At 38.8% G+C, this 22,151-nt stretch overlaps 1 long non-coding RNA gene and 1 other non-coding gene across 4 annotated transcripts in view; both read left to right on the top strand.

Annotated features, from left to right (window-relative positions):
• Positions 1-22,151, top strand: part of LOC141415039 (uncharacterized) — a 113,611-nt gene that overhangs the window by 51,935 nt on the left and 39,525 nt on the right. The window contains exon 4 of one of the 3 annotated variants that reach the window (XR_012440064.1): positions 19,618-21,190. The exons of the other annotated variants lie outside the window; for them this stretch is intronic. This is a non-coding gene — a long non-coding RNA (uncharacterized lncRNA). Of the gene's footprint in view, positions 1-19,617; positions 21,191-22,151 lie in introns of those variants that run through there. 3 annotated transcript variants of the gene reach the window in all.
• Positions 5,295-5,458, top strand: LOC141415106 (U1 spliceosomal RNA). The gene has a single exon (XR_012440133.1). It is a non-coding gene; the product is annotated as a U1 spliceosomal RNA (small nuclear RNA).

The following is a 22,151-nucleotide window of genomic DNA, read 5'->3' as shown; positions in this document are numbered from 1 at the left end:
CTGCACAAGTCGAAGGGTAGCAGGCAGGTAGTCAGGGCTTTGGGGTGCAGGGTTGCAGGCTGGTTCCCATTTCTCAAGATCAGGCTAAGCAAGTGAGTAGAATCTGAACTCTGATCCATGCTCCACTCTCCCGGTTAAACGTCTTGGCTCATGGCTGCATTGTCAAAGAAGATGGGACATCTTTTCTCATTTTCACATAGTCGATGGCCCTGTGCCTAAAACAGGCCCATTGTTGATCCCAGAGTCAGAAATAATGTGTACAAGGAGATGCTAAGCTGTTTTGGAGGAGTTCCAAACCCATAATTTGGGAGTGTTAAAGCTACGTTAGGGAACAAACGTTTGGTGGAGTGTTAAGGAGACTCACAATCAAGAGTTTAGGCTTAGGATTGGTTGAGGGGCTCCTTTCTGATTGCCTTCTGGAAGTTTTTACTGCAAATCCTCACCTCAGGAATCTTACTTAGCTTGTGCTATTAACACTTTACCTAAGATTTTTTAGAAGTTCAGTTTAATCATATGCGGGCTCCTACCTATATTTTCCTCTTTATCTCCTTCTCTTTTATTTTTTTTTTTAATCTTTAGTGACTAAGGAAAAAATTTTCTCCCTTTTTGTAAAACCTTCTTATTGTTGTACTAGGGGTATATTGTGACATTTACAAAAGTAAATGAGGACACAGGGTACTCTAAAAGGAGTATACAAAGGAGGTAAGAAAATGTTCAAAGCAAGCATCACTAATTTCAACACGAAGCTGTTGACATCCTGCCTTCTCTTCCTCTTCCCTCTCCTCCTTCCACTGCATTTTTGAGCCTATGTCTTTTGCTCCCTGGAGCAATATATAGAGCAATATATCACAGTTGAATTCACCCCCTCCATCATTCTCTTTTATCCCTCCTTCCCCTAGTCCTGGAATAGTTTCAACAGGTCTCATTTTTTTCCATTTTCATACACGAATATATAATATATTCCACTGTATAAAATTTTCTCCATTAGCAAGTAATCAGATTTCCCTGATTCTTCATTTGACTTGAGAACATCGTTGAGCAAAGCTTGTAAGAAAGTGACTTGAGTGTGGTCCATTAGTCGGGAGCCTGTGAAGGATGTTACAGCTGCTGCAGCTGGACAAGCAGGCTTTGTTTGCACTGAACCACAGCAGTGTCTCATGTTCTTCTTGCTCTCTATTTAGCACTTCATCTTTATCTAATGTCTAACAAGGCGGAGTCTGTGGCAGGCAAGCATAGTGAATCAGAGTATCATTCTGGAAGGTGACAGCAATGAAGAGTATCTAAATATTGATATCACATACAATCTATCCTGGAGTCCTCACATCCAAAGATTTTCCAGTAAAGTATCAGTGATCCTATTATTCCCATGGCTTTTGCAATAAGTGGACAACAAATGAATATAAATGTCACAACTACTGCCAAGCTGGTATAAACCATATCATGGGTCCTTCAAAGGATGGCATGGAAAAGGAGGGGCACCCTGCTTTGAGCAGGATTTGCCACATGTGATTGTGCGTATTTTTGGGGTCTCTGGTGGTATGGATGACTGCACATAAGGGTAGAGTAGTCAGAATGGATTAGGTTATCTCCAAATGGATCCAGTCTCAGTGGCTCAACACAGCAAAAGTTCATTGTTTTCTCATACCAAATATCCAGCATGAGTTAGGCAGTGGGATCCAGGTTGAACTATTCTATCTCAATAGGTACTTCTAGAATTACCTCAGCAAGGTGGAGTAAATATGATCAATCACAATCTAGCTCTTAAAGTCTCTGCTTACAAATGACACGTATCACCTGCATTTCCATTTCACTGGCCAAAGCAAGTCATATGCCCACACCTAATACCAAGGAGGCAAAGAAGTGAAATCTCACCACATGTTCAGAAGGAGGAGAGAATGGGAATATTTGGAACAACCCTAATGATCACCACTCGGGGTTCACTCCAGCATCACTTCTGTGTAGACTAATAGCTCTCAACTGAAATTATGAGAAACAACTTTCACATTTAATATGCTTGGTAGCCATCCTCACAACTTAGGTACCTCATTTCCAGAGGTAGGTCTTGTGGACCATTACCTAGAGAGAAAAGCAGTAGGTCCTAACTCTTCCAAGCAGGTTCACTGGATATTCATCTTCAAAAGTGGGTATTCCCTAAAACACAGAAACCATTCCTGAGAAATAGCATAAGGCAGAGGTTGAATCTCAGAAGTTAAAACTTGCCTCTAGGTAGTGGACACAAATTGTCTAAGAGCCTTCTATTTTGGAGTACTGCCATTCATTTCCACATTTAAGTCGTATATTAAAAGTGATGGAAAGCTGGCAGCCATTCTGCTCAACACGACCGTCTTTGCAAGACAGAACAGACTGGATCAGAGTTGACTTCTGACCAGAGCTGGGGCAGGGTCTGTTTTCTAGGAATTAGAGTTTAGACTAAGAGAAACACCAAGGAATGAGGAGTTTGGACTAACTGGTCTCAGGTTTCTGTTGATTGGGATGTAACTGAGCTTGTTAGTGCTCATTAACTTCTGCATGCTCTTTTAGCTTGGAGATGTATGACTAGTTCTGGCCAGTGGGAAATATATAAATGTGATGCAAGCCACTTCTAGGCTTGGCTGCTGGAAATATTCCTCATATCATTCCCCCATCTGTTTCTCCACCACAGTGACGTTGGAACTCACATATTTTAGCCAGCATAATTATAGGACAGAGGAGAGGGCTGTTGAGCCCATAGAATATTGTAACATGAGTGGGGGAAAAAAATCTTAAGGGCTTGGGTTCCTTTCTTACTTCAGCATAGCCTAGACTACCCTGACTAATACAAAACAAAAACAGAAGTAGCTTTGATTTACCAAGAAGCAAGAAAATCCAGTTTCTAGAGGAGAAAAATGATGTATATGCACAGAGAGGAACACAGTTGAGAAATAGAGTCCCTGGGCCCTTCTAAATTCTGATTCCAACCCCTTTTTGAGAGAAAACCATGTTTTGTTGTTGTTGTTATTATTGGCTTCTATGGCTTCTTTATACTCTTGTAGTAAATTTCTTGTTTTTATTTAGCTAATTGCAAAATTTTCTGTCCTTTGCAACCCAGGATAGTTACAGCAAATACCCCTTATACCTTAGAGCTTCAGCTAATGCTGTACGTATACCATGAAGACAACTAACAAGTCAATAGGTCTTGTTCTGCCTTAGATTTCTAGTTCCTTCATGCTTTTATTATGTTCAGAAATGCTAAGAACTATAGCAAAATCTCATCCAGATGTGATTACATAATATAGCCAACTCTTAAGACACAATTCCAGAATTACAGATCTTGTATATGTATTCAAAATTTGAGTACAGGTGGATAATCTTTTTTAAGTTTATTGGTTACAAATGAGCAGCTGACAAGTTACTCAACTTTTGCAATTGTAGTAAAATTTTAGAGCTATCAAGAAAGGGTCCCTGTTCAAGAAGAATGGCTAAGAAATTGATTGGCTCTTCAGAACCTATGCCAACTTCCTTTCTGCAGGTGGGCTAAATAGTGGATACCTTTTATAGAAGGGAAGCCATCATCTTGGGCAGAAAAACTTTCTGCTGTGAATAAGCAGAATGCAATCACAAAAACTGCAGACAAAAGAGCTTTTGATGACAGATATTGCTGATGCCTGGTGCCTTCAAAGGCATTCCAGGAAAGGTGAAGGAATAATTATGATTAACATAACTCATGTTTCATCCAGAATATTACTCATTGAACCAATGGATCACTTGAGAAATATGTCAGTGAGTCAGCTTATATTAAAGTTGGAAAAAAGATCCCCAGTCTCAGGGGGAGAAGCAAAGGCAGGAGGAGTTTGATAGTGAAAGATAAAGTTTTCTCCTTCTGTTTCTCCATCTACTACCCCACCCATGTATCTAAAAAGAATGAAATGATCAAAGCCAGTAAAGAAAAATTTGAGCACACCCTTCCAAAAGATAAAGGACCCATATGAATGAAAAAGTAGAAAAAAAGTAAGTCCAAAAATTCACCAAGCATCTAAAATAATGTGAGTTTAAACATATTACAATTTACAAGAGGGTATACCAAAAGCTGGTTACAAATAAAAAGGAGGCTGGCCTGGACGACCTGACAGCTTTCCATGATGAAATGACTATATGGACCCATATCACTCATGAACCAAATATGGTCATTGACTAAATTTATCCTGTGATGATGACATTGACATTTGCTATTTTACTTTTTGTTGCATCCAGAAGAGTTTGTTAAAATATAAGCACAGTTTAAAGATGAATAAAACCCCAATGTCCATGTACTCACCATCTAACCTAGTTTTAAAATATTACCAGTACCTTGTAAGGCCCATGCTCCTGCCCAGCTGCATTCTCCTCTGCCTACTCTCCCCTAATGACCACCCGAGGTTAACAGTAATTCACACTTTTGTATTAACCATTCTCTGCCTTCTTTATGGATTTATCACCTATGTTTAAATACCTAAATGATATATGTTTTTTAGTTTTGAAAAATTTAGTAGCTGCCTAAAGAAAGATGAAAGGTACACATTATTTGAAACCACGGGGATGAACATGACAGAATCTCTTGGCATTGGTTTCTCTAGAGTTTATAAGAGCTTTTTTTGGTGGGGGACAGGGGAATTCAGTGGGTCAGGTCATAACCAGCCCTGGGAAACACAGGGCTCTGCAGTCAGAACACCTAGCAAGGTTGCCAGATGTTGGAGTCAGATAAAAACAGGGGCAGAGGGCAGGGACTGTTCCTTATTTTCAAATTTTCTCCCAGCTCTTAGACACAGATTTAAACAGAAAGTTTGATGAGATGACATGAGTGTGCACACTGACCTAAGCAGCAGGGCATGGACTAGAGAACAGGAACTTTATCAGCAAATGATCATGACACGGATTAGAATCTGGATGGGCTCATTCAAGCATTCTGTCCTCAGATCAGAAAAGAGGGTAAAAGAGAAAAAAAGAAACTTGACTGTGACAGCCACCAATACGTCTGTCTCTGTAGTCTCATGCTCCTTTCTGGGATCATGCCCCTCTTTGTTGGTAGCTTTCCTGGAATCTCCCTCGTGAGGGTTCCCTTTGCCTCTCTCCAGTGTTGGTCCAGTATCCAGGACCACATTCTTTAATTTGTGGGGCTCAGTGAAAACTGAAAGGACAGGGTTCCTTGTTTAAAAATTAAGTATTTTAAGATGGCGATAGCAGAGCATTACACCGTGTATGGGATCTTCCTATGTGCAGGATCCTGTGTGACAGTATGGAGTGAGGATAAAGAGCTCTCATCTAAAATACCCAAGACCATACTCACCTGGCAGGGGAGATACCATGATCATGAAGGTGGTTTTCCCAGGGCGAGGCTTATCCATTGCACTCCAGATGTGCTGACTCCTGCAATTTCCCCAAATGTGGGAAACTCGACTGCATAATTTGTGGTAGTGGGGGATTGCGTTCGTGCTCTCCCCTGAAAAAAATAAAATAAAAAAATAAATAAAATAAAATACCCAAGACCGAGCTGGCAGAGTGGCTCAAGTGATCTAGTGCCTACCTAGCAAGCATGAAGCCTTAAGCTCACACCGAGTACTACCCCTCCAAAACAAAAACCTTTAAAATACCCAAGATTTAGGAGATAGTACATAACCCTTTTAAAAGGGAGGGGCTTAAAAGTGTGGTAGTATTAAAATGCACATTTCACCAGTAGCTAACATTTTTCCCTCAGGGAACTCTTGGCAGAGTAGGAAGAGTATTAATTGTGAATCCAAAGAGTTTTGAGGTCCAGGTTCAAATGCTGTGACTTTAGGCAAGTTATTTGACCTTTCTTACCTCAGTTTCTTCATATGTGAAATAAATATTGAAGATACATAGATGAGAAAAAGTTACATTTTAAAAGGTGCCTGGATGTGGTTGAACCCTAAATGTACATTCTTCCTCATTTTTCTCGTCTGCTAGCAAAATCATTAAGATAACAGAGCTTATTCTATAGAGCAAAGGGGGTACACAGGCAAAGGCAAAAATGACCAGAGGCCTGGGTGATCTCTGAGAAGGCTGATCCTTACAGATTTCTTTTTGAAAAGGGAAAAGTAGCTGGGTCCTTCCCATGTTGTCAACATGGTAAAGTGAGGTTTAACATAGACTTTTCTTTTTTTTTAAAAACATGTTTCTTCTAACCATCAAGTTCCTGATCTCAATGCATTTGAAGTACAATCCACAGATAGTATTGATATTAGCATGGTAACATTTTTTGAGTTGCTGATCCCTTTGACACCCTCTCCAAAAAAAATGCATGTGTGTATTTGTACACTTCGCAGGACCTTGTCCAGCCTAGGAAACCAAGGACACCCCATTAATAAACTCTGACCTGTGAGAGTACTTTGACTTCACTGCACTCCCCCTGCCTTTACCTTCCCTCTGCACCCTATCCCACCGGCCAGCAAGTGCCACTGGGCTCCAGGAAGGCTTTAGGACCCTGGGGAGGGGCTTGGGCTGGGTGTCTGGATGATGTTGGAAGTAAGGATAGGGACTAAGTGTCAGGGCAAGGTGTTCTCCTAGTATAGTGACAGTGAGTCACTAGCTCACTACATGACATGTGTGCTTGGGGACAGTGTGACCTGGAATAGGAAACAGTCCTGGAGCATGGTGGCTTTCACCTTTTGCCTTCCTAGAGGATGTGGTGGAAAGGACTGAAGCAGCAAGATGAGCCCAAAGGAGAACACCACCCCCCACACACACCATTTTTTTTTTTTTGTGATTTGAACATTACTTTTTACTGTGTCAAAATCATTGTGCTATACCAGATAAGCACACCATGAGGTATTATTTTATCCCTTTTATAAATTTTTTTGGAAGTTTCATCTTAATTTTTTCATCCATTAAATTCAAATCAATCTAAACATATTGCTTTCAATTTAAAAAATGTGTTATAGTAAGATTCTATTTTCATAAAAGTGTTTCTTTTTTTTTTCTTTTTTCTTTTATTATTCATATGTGCACACAAGGCTTGGGTCATTTCTCCCCCCTGCCCCCACCCCCTCCCTTACCACCCACTCCGCCCCCTCCCTCTCCCCCCACCCCCTCAATACCCAGCAGAAACTATTTTGCCCTTATCTCTAATTTTGTTGTAGAGAGAGTATAAGCAATAATAGGAAGGAACAAGGGTTTTTGCTGGTTGAGATAAGGATAGCTATACAGGGCATTGACTCACATTGATTTCCTGTGCGTGGGTGTTACCTTCTAGGTTAATTCTTTTTGATCTAACCTTTTCTCTAATTCCTGGTCCCCTTCTCCTATTGGCCTCAGTTGCTTTTAAGGTATCTGCTTTAGTTTCTCTGCGTTAAGGGCAACAAATGCTAGCTAATTTTTTAGGTGTCTTACCTATCCTCACCCCTCCCTTGTGTGCTCTCGCTTTTATCATGTGCTCATAGTCCAATCCCATTGTTGTGTTTGCCCTTGATCTAATGTCCACATATGAGGGAGAACATACGATTTTTGGTCTTTTGAGCCAGGCTAACCTCACTCAGAATGATGTTCTCCAATTCCATCCATTTACCAGCGAATGATAACATTTCGTTCTTCTTCATGGCTGCATAAAATTCCATTGTGTATAGATACCACATTTTCTTAATCCATTTGTCAGTGGTGGGGCATCTTGGCTGTTTCCATAACTTGGCTATTGTGAATAGTGCCGCAATAAACATGGATGTGCAGGTGCCTCTGGAGTAACCTGTGTCACAGTCTTTTCGGTATGTCCCCAAGAGTGGTATTGCTGGATCAAATGGTAGATCAATGTTTAGCTTTTTAAGTAGCCTCCAAATTTTTTTCCAGAGTGGTTGTACTAGTTTACATTCCCACCAACAGTGTAAGAGGGTTCCTTTTTCCCCCACATCCTCACCAACACCTGTTGTTGGTGGTGTTGCTAATGATGGCTATTGTAACAGGGATGAGGTGGAATCTTAGTGTGGTTTTAATTTGCATTTCCTTTATTGCTAGAGATGGTGAGCATTTTTTCATGTGTTTTTTGGCCATTTGAATTTCTTCTTTTGAGAAAGTTCTGTTTAGTTCACTTGCCCATTTCTTTATTGGTTCATTAGTTTTGGGAGAATTTAGTTTTTTAAGTTCCCTATATTCTGGTTATCAGTCCTTTGTCTGATGTATAGTTGGCAAATATTTTCTCCCACTCTGTGGGTGTTCTCTTCAGTTTAGAGACCATTTCTTTTGATGAACAGAAGCTTTTTAGTTTTATGAGGTCCCATTTATCTATGCTATCTCTTAGTTGCTGTGCTGCTGGGGTTTCGTTGAGAAAGTTCTTACCTATACCTACTAACTCCAGAGTATTTCCTACTCTTTCCTGTACCAACTTTAGAGTTTGTGGTCTGATATTAAGATCCTTGATCCATTTTGAGTTAATATTGGTATAGGGTGATATACCTGGATCTAGTTTCAGTTTTTTGCAGACTGCTAACCAGTTTTCCCAGCAGTTTTTGTTGAAGAGGCTGCTATTTCTCCATTGTATATTTTTAGCTCCTTTGTCAAAGACGAGTTGGTTATAGTTGCCACACACACACCTTTAAGGAAAATTGCTGTTGATAACAATTTTATGTCCAGGACATGGCACAAGATTTTCTCTAGAAAATTTTTTCTCCCTCCTGTGTGAGAAACATTCCAACACAACCCCCCAAGGGGCCTCTAGGGCTGGGGAAGGACAGAAAGTAGCTGAGAATCCTCAGGTTTGTCAAGCATGATGAAGGAGGTTTAATATAGACTCTGTTTTAACCAGGAAGTTCCCGATATCAATGCATTTGAAATATAAGCCACACATACTACCAATATTAATTTGGCAGCATTTTTTCCTGCAACACCTGCTCCCCTGTGTCACTGGGCTTGGAGCTGCCAAGGGTATAGGAATTATTACCATAAAGATCTCCCAGGAGTCATGCACCTCAGAGTTGGGGGAGGGGTCAAGCCTACAACTTTGAAGTCTTAGAAGGTAGATTCTGGGGTCTCTCTAGTGTCGCCAGGCTGGGCCGTGAAGCCTCTCCCCCTCCCCTTGCTTTGCAAGGAGAGAGGAAGGGTAGAAGTGGGAGCAGGTGGTTTATCATCCCTCCATGCAAACCCCCATCCCGACTTAAAGGAAGAACATAGACAAGCTATGAATTCTGCAAGTTGTTTAGGGTACAAAAGACCTAAAGCAGACACCACTGGCTATGCTGCTTGGGTTAATAAATAACATCCACTTTCTTAAATCTTGTTCTTTTTTTTGGGGGGGAGTATTAAAAATAAAATAAAATATAAAAGTCACACTTGGTCCTTTGGATTAACATGCCTTCCCTCATTTTACCCTCCTACCCATGGAAGTGGGTGTTTTTACCTCGCTATTTACTAATGAGGACATGGGCTCTGAGGGGTTGTTCGGGTTTCACAGTTACTAAGTGACAAGATCAAGGCCTGAACCAGGTCTGACCTTAAGCTGGTGTTCTTTGTTGGTGCTGTATTCCCTTCTCAGAGCTAAGGCTGGTTTGCTTCTCCACCCCTTAACAAAGACAACCAGGGCCCCTCTCTATAAATAAAGAGGTACTTTTAAATAAATATAAAAAAGGAGTACCATTTGTGGAGGTACTTGACGAAACTTGCTTTCACTTGTAAAGAGTTTCCGAACACCATGATGTCTTTGCTCTGAGCTGTTTACACTCTCTGCCTTTTAAAACAGTTTGCTAGACTTATAATTGTTATCTGTGGAGCTCAATTATTTTATTTATTGACTCTAACTAGACCAATGGTACGGATCTAACTAGCTAAACGTCAGACCAAGTGACCCAACCACACATTGACAAATGGTGTGCAGGCCCTTTCAGTAAACACAGTCTTTTAAATTGTCTTGATATTTAACCATCAATTATCCAACCACTCTACAGGTATTTAATAAGTATCTCTGCCTTTCCAAGCACCAATCTATTTTCTCTTCTGCCAATTTTTTTTTTTCAAACATGACTCAGCTCCCTTATTTGAAAGCCCTCAGTGTTTTCCCACCATCTACAGGAGAAGACAAGACTTGTCACACAAGGCCTCTGCCTGTCCATGTAGCTCTTAAACTTGGAGAAGAGGCCAAGTGAAACCCCAGAGGACAGTCCTGTGATTTGATACTGTTGCAAGAGTACAGATTCCGCCCTCAGGCACCTCAAATTATATATGAGCATAACCAGAATAAAAGTATTAGTAGTAAATGCTTCGCTCCTCACCTCACAAGTGACCCTAAAGAATTTGGAGGGCTGGGATATAACTCAGTGGTAGAGCATTTGCCTAGCATGCCAAGGTCCTCGGTTAGATCCCTAGCACCAAAAAAAGAAAAGATTAAAAAGAAAGATAGTAAAAGAAATTGGTACCAACACAGAAATGTAGACTTCTCAAAGTGTTCCATGTTTGTTTCTTTATAACCTATCTCTATTTAAAAATAAGCCTGGGAAGCTTTTTTAAAAAAGTTAGTTGGGAATAGAAAAAAAAACAGGACCAAAAGAAAAGGGAAATGTAAATATTCTAGATCTAAAGGTCACTGTCACTGTTAGATTTCATGTGTCAAAGTTGACTCAATTTCCTGGTAACCAGGGCAGAAAGCAAAATAGGGTATATTAACTAGATTTTGTTAATAGAAAAGAGAAAACTTACCATGTCTTGAAAAACACTCTAAATATTTTATGGTGCTATTTTGCCTTTCTCTTCATTGTTTTTCTAACCATAAAGTTACTACATCTTTTATTTAAAAATTTAATTAGTAAATATCTATGAGTAAATTATGTATGTCCCCTTTATCTATGCATTCCTCTTCTCCAGAAGACAGAATCCCTAATACTATTTATTTCTAGGGTTTTGTTGTTTTGAGACAGGCTATCGCTATGTAGCCCAGGCTGGCCTCAAAGTTGTGATTCTCCTAAGTGCACACACCTCTAAGTGTGTGCCATTATGCCAGGTTTTTTTTTTTTTCCATTTTTCTTTTATTATTCATATGTGCATACAAGGCTTTGTTCATTTCTCCCTGCCAGGGTTTTATTTCATTTTATTTTTCTGTGCAATTTTAAGTACTTACACAGCTTCTGTAGAATTTGGATTTATTTCTTTGCTTACTTAAAAATATCAAACTGTGTTCTTTTGTAACTTGCATTTTTCACTTTATGCTGTATAAGGACATCCTTCTATATTTTCATTTTAATGCCTCCATAATGTTTGCTGTATAAGGACATCCTTCTATATTTTCATTTTAATGCCTCCATAATGTTTCATTATATGGAGGTAGTATAATTTCTTTAGCCAAACAACATTTAAGTTGTTTCTAATTTTATAGTCATAAATAATGAGCTTGCTTGTATATATACTTTTGAGCAGGTATGTGATATTTCTATAAAACAGATTTCTAGCAGTCAAAGGACAAGATCTCATGGTTCGCACATTTGAAATTGTGATGGATTACCTTCAAACAGGCTACCTTAATTTATTGTCTCCCATTTCCTCATTCCCTTGTCAACACTAGATATTATCAACCTTTCTTGCTTTATGGCACAATTTTTTAAATGGAATTTCTCCTAGCAAGGTCAATGTATTTTAATGAAGAAAAGAGACCAATGATTCAGCTTAGTTTTTAGGATGTTGTTTTTCAGGTTTTGCTTCTGTGGGGCCCCAGGCATACTGAGAATGGATGTGAGGGAGCACAAAAGGACAAGACCTTCACCCTTGTAACCAGGACAACTGAGTTTTGGTTTTTATTTATTTTTTTCTGTTTTATCTTTAATCAGATAAACTCTATTTTAAAAAACAAGTTGGAAATCATTGGTGTTGGGGCCTTGTTTCTTATTCAACTATTAGCAACTTGAAGAAGAAATGAAAATGTATTCCTTCAAGGCAAAGAAAAAAGATCTTAAAACAGTGCCTCCTTAGCTGTAACCAAAATATTCTCATTTATCTTTGAGGGTGTGTGTGTGTGTGTGTGTGTGTGTGTGTGCATGCACACTGATGTTCATGCCAGTCCTCTTCCTGTTGCTATCTTGCAACCAATCTTAAAACATGATTTCTTCTAAGATTTAGATTAATTGCCCCTTCTCTAACTAGCTCTCTTCCTCATAAAACATCTCCCCTATCTCATGTAGGTCATATTCTTTTATTTGTATAAACTGGATGTTAGTCAGGCCTCTTTTCCCCTGAGACCTGGATAAAATCCCATGGCTCACGATCCTTTGAGATTTCTGGGAGCTCCTCTAAGCCTTAAGTTCTCATGGTCTCCTTTGCCTCCTGCTTCCCCAGGTGCTTTCAAGAGCTATCATGTGAAGCTCACTTCCTTTTTTTGCCTGTCACACAACAACAACAACAATTATGCATCCCAAAGCATCTTGAAAATAGTAGAAATTGTCTTAATGTGTTGGGAAGGGTTGGAGGAAGAGGATTTGGGTTCAAAGGATGCAAGAAATTTCAAAATGGTCTGGTGAGCATCATTATGGCCTTTCATGGTCTAAAACCAGCCTTGCCTCATCTCACTAGCTCCTCTGGTCTCTGTCTTTACGTACTTTTTCATGAGCTGAACCAAGAATCTCAAATCACTTTCCTCCGTTAGACTTGCAATTCAGCAATTCCCTGCTTTTGGCCCTAAAGTTACATGACCAATCTCTTCACAGTGCTCTACCTCTTTAGAAGGAAATTTTCTTTAAAATAGCAGCAGAAATGTTACTTTTTCTTCTGTATTTCTGGCATTTCTTCCTCAATAAGACATAGTTACTGTATTGCTTTTGTCCTCTAGGCATTTTAGATAAGTGTGATTTCTCCGACCAAATGTTAAGTAATCCAAGGGCAAGAACTCTTGTCTTTCATAGTTTTTAAATGCCCAAAGTCTCTGGCAAATTAAAAATGTGTAATGAATAAAGCAAGCACTAGCTATATGACTAAAAGGAGAGTAAATGAGAAATAAACTTAAGATCCTTGAATACTTTATAAAATGTGGTAGATTCTCCTTTAAGAGACCATAAAATTATTAATTCTTAGAAAATTAAAACATTCAGATACATTTTGATTGTGTTTGTCTTTTAGGATAGCCCAAATATTCACTACTTCTCTCTCTTTTTTTAATGTTGGCCTTTATTCTTTTCAAACTTCTTTCCCACTTCTTCTGAGCTAGATATTATTTTTGTTTATTCCCTTCCCACTTTAGCAGACTAGGAAGGAAGTAGAGATGATTATCTATATCAATCCCATATCTTCTCTTGTAGAGATCCCAAGAATAAAGAATACTATATAAAGTAGCATACTATGTAAACCAAGACTTAAAACATCCTTTAGTGAACCATTGTAAAATATCACTTGAAATTCCTACAGGATCTTCTGCCTACTATGTTTAATTCCTAAATCTCATATTATTAAAAGAAGTCTGTTTGTTCTATCTACACTCTACATTATAACAATTTTTTTTCATCAAAAATGGCTTAGTTTGATTGTGAGGAAGTAGGAAAATATGATAACTTAGATTGTCTGATATTTGACCCTTTCCTATAAATTTAAGCTCATGAAGCTCAAAGCTCAGAAACTGGGTCTAATTGTGGATATGTATATCCATCTACCATATATACATATATATATACACACACATATATATACACACCCACAAATATATCAGGCCCAGTTCCATTGAGAAAAAATATATATGTATATATCTGAACTAGTCAGCTGGCCTGCATTTTTGCTGAAATATTTGAGTGAAAAAATTTCTAATTAATGAAACTTATTTGGTGCCATGAAAATAACACAGAGAGCAATCATAACCTGTTGTTTCACTGTCAAACTATGATCCAGTATCTCCCAAGTGTAGTTAGAAGGCTTGGCCTGCTTACTTGTTGGTTGTCTGCTATCTTTCCAATGAAGGAATGTTCATAAACAGTGTGAAATGACGTAGTGTTTTATTTTAAGCACTTAGTTTTCTGCAGTTCTCATAATAAATGTGACAAATGGAAAAAAAAGATAAAACATGTAAGAAGATGATTTAGGAGTCAGCCATACCTGGTGACTTTGGGAAAATTACCTAACCTCTTAAATTTGCTCAGATGTACACGGGTGTCATGAACATCTTTCTTACATTGTTTCTGTGAGACTAACTGCCAAGTATGTGTTAACAAGTGATGGTTGTTCTGTTGAAACTGGTATCACAGAAGCTTTGCTATGTAGTGCTTTGCCATCCAAAATCAAATTTTGTGTTTGTATCTCCCTTTGAAGTTCTTCAAAACACTTTTGTATTCATCATGTTGTTTGAATCTCACAACTATGTAAGCTGCATATGACAGATTAATTAACCTCATTAGGAAGCCAAGAACTAGATACATCAGTGCATTGCCTTAGTCATCCAGCATCTGGGAAAGTGGGGCAAGAATCCATGTTTGGTCCTTCCTTTCATGAGCAATCCTCCAGCAACCAGAGAAAGCTATGAAAGTTACCGTCTGCTTGTTACCCTCCTCCCCATCTCCCCATCTCCATATCTCCATTTACAGTAACACTCCTTAGCTTTCCACCACTCCAGGATAAAGAGAGAAATCCTTAATGTAAGCCTGTAGGACAGACCTAGTTCTCCAACTCTTCTCAGAGGATCCTCACTCTTCCAAGACACTGCTATGTTCTGGGTCATTCAGCATGACCACCCCTCCTTCTCTAGGATCCACATCAATTCCTCTCTTCCATGGTCTTTTTGCACCCTTCAGTTTCAACTCTACACATCACTTTCTCAGGGAAGACTTGCCCAAATTCCAGTCTAGTTTGGGTCCCTGTCTTATGCTCATGTATCCTGGTCTTTTATTCACAGCACTTGGCACATTTTATAGTAATATATCTATGTAATCGTTTTATTATTTTTTTTTATTTTATTATTTTATTATTCATATGTGCATTATTAGTTTAAATAGTAGTGCAGTCTGACCTCTCTACTAAACTGAAAGTACCAAGAGAGTCTATCTGTCTCCTATTGTCTGCTGTTAGTATAATTCCTAACACTTGGTAGACACTAAAAATACACCTGCTGAATGACTGGTGGGTGCTGCTAGAGACAGTGAAAGAGGATGAGAAAAATAATTACAAGTGGATGATGGTTCTTTTTTCTTACTCTCCTGCTCCTCCCCTTCTCTCCCTCCATTCCTCCTACCCATCTGTCTCTTTTTTAAAGTTTCTATTTGAGCTTGATCCAGAAAAAGAAAGTCCTGACTCTGGTTCAACTGTGTGAAGGTTCATGTAGGATAGGAAAATCTACAGTCCTGTGTCCTTGGTTCAGACCAGAAGGAAAAGAGGGAACAGGTGAGTGGCAACCTGACTACCCTACCATAAATCCTTATACAGCTTCCTCTTGCCTCTTTTCTTCCGTTAATTTTCCTTCTGCTCTGACAAGGACAAAGCCCTCCAGGGAGAATGCTTCCACTATAAAACAAAGCAAAGTGCTGTGAGAGGGATTACTGCAGTGCAAGCATTTATAATCATTTTCTTAAAATGTTGTGTGCAGAAAGTGTGAGAAGAAAACACAGAAATACATGAAGCATTGCAAATATGCATCCAATATTCTAATGTCATTTTGCCATAGGTCAGTGATTTCTTAAGTGTTTCAGAGCAGAAGCATTATTACTTAAGAATTTCATTTTTAAATCGAATTCAATTAAAATCAATTTGTTTGACACCTCATTAACTGACATTGTAAGACCACCACTGCTGCACACTGAAATGCAAAAACAGAGGCTTCAAGATAGCCGTGTTTGTAATTTATGCATTATGAGATTACCATTTACCAGGTCGCTTTTATCCACAGAAGAAATATGCAAGCATCTGGATATGTGTTACAAGTGCTATGTGAAGCAAGGAATTTCCCCTCAAAACATTTCTCCTTCCTTCCTTCTACTTTTGTCACTAATACCCTAAAGTCCCTTACTTAAGGTTAATTCCTTTAGAATGGCAATACTGTTCAGTATAGCTTTTATCATAAACAAAGATATAATCAATTGTAAGATGCACAAAGAAAGAAAAAAATACCAATTATAAGAAAACAGCAATTGTAAGGGGCATCCCAATTATAGAGAAATAAAATATGAAAAATGTGTGTCTTATACTCTATAAAATAATTAAGAGCACGGACTTTGAAATCAAAGTCGGCATTGCTGCCATCTGGTAGATGGGTTGCCTTGGGGACATTACCTGTCTTCTCTGAACCCCTGACTTCTCCTTTGTGAATGAAAATATTAATATGCACCTTCCTGGTTAGCAAGAATGACCTGAAATGATGTATTTAAAAGTACTTACTATACAGCCCAGCCACTAGTTAGGGTTCCAAAATGGAAATTATTCTGTTATTAAGGAATTATCCTCCAAAAGCAATTATCATTGGGGGTGCATTAATGTATTACATCCCTGTTGCTCATGATTCTTTACTTCCATGAAGTTTGTGAGACTTTAAGTAAAACAAATCTCCATAAATTAAGTTATTTTACAAGAAATTCCTTTGGGAGTTGGAAGAGGAGATAAGACCAGAGCTGGGAAACTCCCTGGGGAGTGAAAGACTAGGGTGGGAAGATCTGGATCTAGAAGAGGTCAGAGGACATCAGACTTGCAAGATTTGAACATTTGCCCAGGATTGCTTGTTTTCAACTTGATTCAAACATCAGAAATATACTTGTAACAGTATGTGAAATGAAAGAAGTCAGTCTTAAAAGGCCACATATTGTGTGATTCTATTTCTAGGAAGTCAGGGTACAGAACAGACGAATCCATGGAGACACAAAGTAGAGTAGAAATTTCCCAAGGCTGAGGCAATGAAGGGGGAGAGGCTGCTAAGGAGTATTGGCTTTTTGGAGTGATAGAAATGTTTTAAAATTAGATTGGAGCTAGGCACCCGTGGCTTATGCCTATCATCCTAGCTACTCAGGAGGCAGAGATTAGGAGGATCATGGTTCAAAGCCAGCCCGGGGAAATAGTTCATGAGCTCCTATCTTGAAAATACCCAACACAAAAAAGGGCTGGCAGAGTGGCTCAACTGGTAGAGTGCCTGCCTAGGAGGCCATGAATTCAAACTGCAGTACAGCCAAATAAGTAAACAAATAAAATTAGATTGGTTGCAAGGCTCTGGGAATACACTAAAAACCACTGAAATGTAAATTTAATTGAGAAAATTTTATCACATGTGACTTATACCTCAATAAAATGCTTTAAAAAAAGATACATTCATATGTCCTGTTGTTTTAAAGTCTAGAACTAAACTTTTAATGTTTAGTTTGTTTTTAAAAGCAATAAGACAATTGTACACAGAGAAATAAGAGTACTTAACTTACTTTATACTTAAGTTGACAAAACTCACAAAGTTCAATTAAGATTTTTTACTTTATTTTCACATTGCATGTAAAAGTGGCCAATTTCAAACATAATTTCCAATTTCATAAACCCCAGAGGATTGAGTATCAAGGGGTAATGATTTAGCTTTTGTGGTGATCAGATACTTGTTGTGCATCAGGGATGCAGAAGGGCTCCTTGTATAAAGAGTGATGTTTAAAACTGATGCATAGTTGAATACTAACCAATCAGAATGGATACCAGCAAGAGGAGCCTTAATTGCTGGAACTTGGAAGAGATGGGTGAGGGGGAAGGGAGTTGAAAGAGGAAGGATTAGGGAATGGGGGCACTGGGGAAGCTCCACAGGGGTTAGTAAGTGGCATAGAAGATTTCAATGTTAGCAAGTGGTTAAAGTTATTCCCGGACATATCTGGCCACTTCATCCCCCATACCTGGCTTTCCAGTGTGGTCCTAAACCCTTAGAAATTTGACTTTCCAGTGTGACCCTAAACCCTTAGAAATTTGACTTTCCAGTGTGACCTTAAACCCTTAGAAGTTCCAAGATGCCCCACTACTGACGAATGGATTAAGAAAATGTGGTATTTATACACAATGGAATTCTACTTAGCCATGAAGAAGAATGAAATCTTTTCATTCGCAAGTAAATGCACGGAACTGGAGAACATCATTCTGAGCGAGGTTAGCCAGGCTCAGAAGACCAAAAATTGTATGTTCTCCTTCATATGCGGACTTTAGATCTAGGGCAAATGCAGCAATGTGGTTGGACTTGGGGCACGTGATAAGGGGAGAGCACACACGGGAGGTACGGGGATAGGTAAGAAACACAAAACATGATAGTATTTGATGTCCTCACTGCAGAGGAACTAATATAGAAACTTTATAGTGACAGAAGTCAATATGAGAAGGGGATCAGGAACTAGACAAAAGGACAGTTAGAAATGAATCAACTTTGAATGTAACACATTTGTACATGGAAGTAATGCTAGGAATCTCTCTGTATAGCTATCTTTATCTCAATTAGCAAAAATGCTTTGTCTTTCTTATTATTGTTTATACTCTCTCTTCAACAAAATTAGAATAAAGGCAGAACAGATTCTGCCTGGAAGTGAGGGGGGTGGGGCAGGGAGAGAAGGAGGAGGTTGGGGGTAAGGGGGGAGAAATGGCTCAAACAATGTATGCACATAGGAATAAATGAATAAAAAAATAAAGCATTCTTTTCCACTGGTTAAAAAAAAACCCTTAGAAGTTTAGATATTATCTGTTCTACTCCTGAAATTTTATAGATGAGAAAATCAAGGTTAAGGAAAAGAGAGTAACTTGGTCAAGATTATAAAATGCTCAAGATTCTAACGCTGTCATGATTTATGGTGAGATGAGATAGGGAAAATGTGCAAAACATCCTAATACCAAATTAACTTATCCACTTGTCATTTTCATACCATTTTCCAACCAGAGTTGCAATTTATTTTCTGGTTTTAAATATATACTTCATGAGAGCAAAAGACCTTGAACATGGAAAACAGACAGGCAGTGGGTCCAGACTTTGGAGTAATTATTTTTAAATTATATTATTGGGAAGCACTATGGTGCCCACGTACAATCTCCCAACAGAATCCCTGCATCACTGCCAAAGCAAATTTTGAAGAAGACAAATCAAAGGGATATAAAGCAAAAGATGCTGGCACAAAATTTCATTTTGGTCTCCCAGTCATCAGAAAGAAAAGATTAGAAAAGAAATAAAAAGTAGACAAAAATGATCCTGTTCACCATACATTTTATTTATAGAATTGCTAAGAGAATAATGCAGGATGACTTCTTGGGTGCTTAGGCTTAGAAATTTGTATGCATTAACCTCGGAGAGATGAGTGTATTTATTCATTCATGTTTTGGTAACTACTGATATTGAACGGCCCCTCACAGTTTTAAAAGTGCTTTCCCGAACTGATAGTAAACGATTACTAACACGGGAAATATTTTACAGTATATCGCTTAGTGGAAATGCAGTCTATAGAAGTGCTATTTTTGCTTAAAAGGAAGTGTGTGTGTGTGTGTGTGTGTGTGTGTGTGGTGTGGTGTGGTGTGTGTGTGGTGTGTGGTGTGTGTGTGCATACATGTAAAAGAGGTTGAAAAGACATTGAAATACTATCCATTCTCATTGGTTGGTAAAATTATGGATCCTTCTGTATTATTGTCTTCTTTTGACTTTTTGCTTCCCATGTTTCTTGCATTAAACATCTATTGCCCTTGTAATTAGAAAAAAATTAAAACTGCTTTCATCTGCATTTTTTCCAGTGAACCTCATAACAACCATTTGAGCTACAACCCCTCACTTTCTAGAAGATGCTATTGATGTTCAGAAGAACTGAGTGACCTATGGCTTGGCAGGCAGCAAGTAGTTGAACTTGGGTTTTCTTTGAGGCCACCTGACTGTGACCCTCATGCTCTCTCTTCTGCATTATGATGCTTAGTTCTTAGAACTGGCTATGTGACAGCTCATCGTAGCACTGTGTTTATATTACCCTGTGGTAGATTGTTGTCCACTCATTTGTACCTGTTAAGTCATTCTGTAAAAACCTGCTTTCTGATTATAATGGTAGCTATTCTGGACATGGCACCAAAGGCTTGAAGTGATTAAGCTCTAGCAACAAATTCCTGCAGCTCTATTCATCTGAGTAGCCATTATTTCCAAGCAGTATACCACACACACTGCTCTCAAACTTAAAAGCCTCTTGGATTCTCTCCTGGATGCTGTCATCTTTCTCCGTATCCAATTTTTACTCCTATCAGTTTTTTGAGGTGTGTGTTTTTCTCTGACCTTTTTCTTAAAAGCTCCTTTTTGCTGGCTAAAAGGCCTTGTTCCACCATGAAAAAGCAAAGAGACTTGTGGGGAAATGGAGCTGTGGAGCTAAATTGGAGCACAAGCTTTGCTGGAAGCTCTGAAAAGTCAAGCCATCACCCCATCTCGTCACTGTTGAGCTTAGAATGCAAAATGACTGCTGTTGATTTTCTGGGCATGGAACGAGTTCTCAGTCTATTGACAGTTTCTGCCTTGGGATTTACTCAACACTTTTGTTCTTTGACTTTTCAAATAATTTTGCAGCATCAGGTGAATATTCAGAATAAGCAACATTCTGCAGGATAGAAGATTTGGAGTAGAGGCTTTATGGCTTTTTCTTTTTTCTTTTGCAGTGCTAGGGATCAACCCCAGGGCCTTGCACTCTATGCATGTGCTCTACCACTGAGCCACATCCCCAGGTCTACGGTCATTTTTTTCAAGGTACACAGAAAAGTTCTGGATTAAGCCTAATATTTTGGACTTTGTGTACAATTAACAGATAAAATTCTACCTTCAACCTTCAGATCTGAGCTGTGGTGTCCTGAGTACAGTGATAATAGTTTCCTTTCTGCTTTTTAAAAATAATGAATATCTTCAGCCAAAGGAGAGGCAACTGATATCTAAGTAATGTGAACCAGATGTACCTGGGCCTCCGGCAGCCCTGACCTGGGTTTATAGACACCTTGAAGTAGAACCCAGCAAATTTGTCTTCCCCAATATATTACCAAGAAACATAGATTTTTACTGAGGGTCTTGTGGAGAGATGCATTCAAGGCTTGTATCAAGCACCACATGGAAAAGTTTAGTAGACATTCTTACTAAGCATCTATAGCCTCACCACAAAGTTGCCCTCAGCCAATTTCTCAGCCTTCAATCCTGCCCACCATGGTCTCAAGTTTTCTGTGCTTCTTCTGGATCTCACTCATTCCCCTTTGACCTTGTCCTCCCCCAAATCCTCTAAAATCAATCAATCAATTAATCAGATTTTTTTCTAATGCAGAACAATTTAACGAACCCTCTTAACTTTGCATTCTCACACCCATCGCTCTGTTCAGCAAAGAACTTCCTTTCAAGTCAGCTGGGTATTGTAAATTCCAAGGAATTTTTCTGTCACAAATAATTTTTTCACTTGTCACAGTACTGTTGGCTTAGCACACCAACTCCTTCTGAAACTCTAAGTTCAAATTCCAAGGAGGTTTTCTTCAAGGACAGTTCAGCAAAGCTTGAGTCTTTCTTTAGTAAGGCTGTTTCATAGGGATGTGGGGAAAAAGCTTGAGATGAAAAGAAACTGAAGAATTTAAGGTGAAGAAAAGAGAAAGTAAAATTTATCAAGCATTCTTCCGGCTTCTTTATATACATTATTCCACTGCATCTTTACCAAGTGCATTTTACAGATGAGAAAACTGAGGACATTTTAGAGAAGTTAAAAACTAATCTATGATGTCTTATTGCTAGTAGGAGACACAGCTAGGATTCTAAGTCAAGCCCATTGACTCCAGAGTTCTATGTCTTTCCTTACACTCTATTATCCTCCATGGGTTTGGGATTTCCAGCCTCCTATGCCATCCCATCAAACTTCTCAGCAGTTCAGAGTTGCATCTGTCCACAGAAAGCCAATTCCTCTCTTACACTAACCTAGCCAGGGACAGCTGGATTTAACAGCCTTGCCTGGCTCAGCCTTCCCCTGTTCCATTGCCAGTTCTATCCAAGCAGACACATGAATTCTTGACATCTCATAGGAAGTTCAAATCATTAGCACTAGCTTGTAGATGATCTTGAGTGCTAAAGTGGAAAGGATCCAGTACCTCAGTCAGTGCAGACTTCAATAAGCCTCACAAAATAAATTTCTCCATCTTTGATCTTTTTGGACATAAAATTTTGCACAAAATGTAGTGAAATAGGAAATAAAAAGGAATTCTAATTGTGGGCTGGTTCTCACAATATCTCCCAAACATATAAAACTAATTTTTCTTTATTTTATATCTGAATG

This window comes from Castor canadensis, chromosome 12 (genome assembly GCF_047511655.1).
Source record: "Castor canadensis chromosome 12, mCasCan1.hap1v2, whole genome shotgun sequence".
In the NCBI taxonomy this organism is placed as follows: Eukaryota; Metazoa; Chordata; class Mammalia; order Rodentia; family Castoridae; genus Castor; species Castor canadensis.
This window is presented reverse-complemented; position numbering and strand designations above follow the sequence as displayed.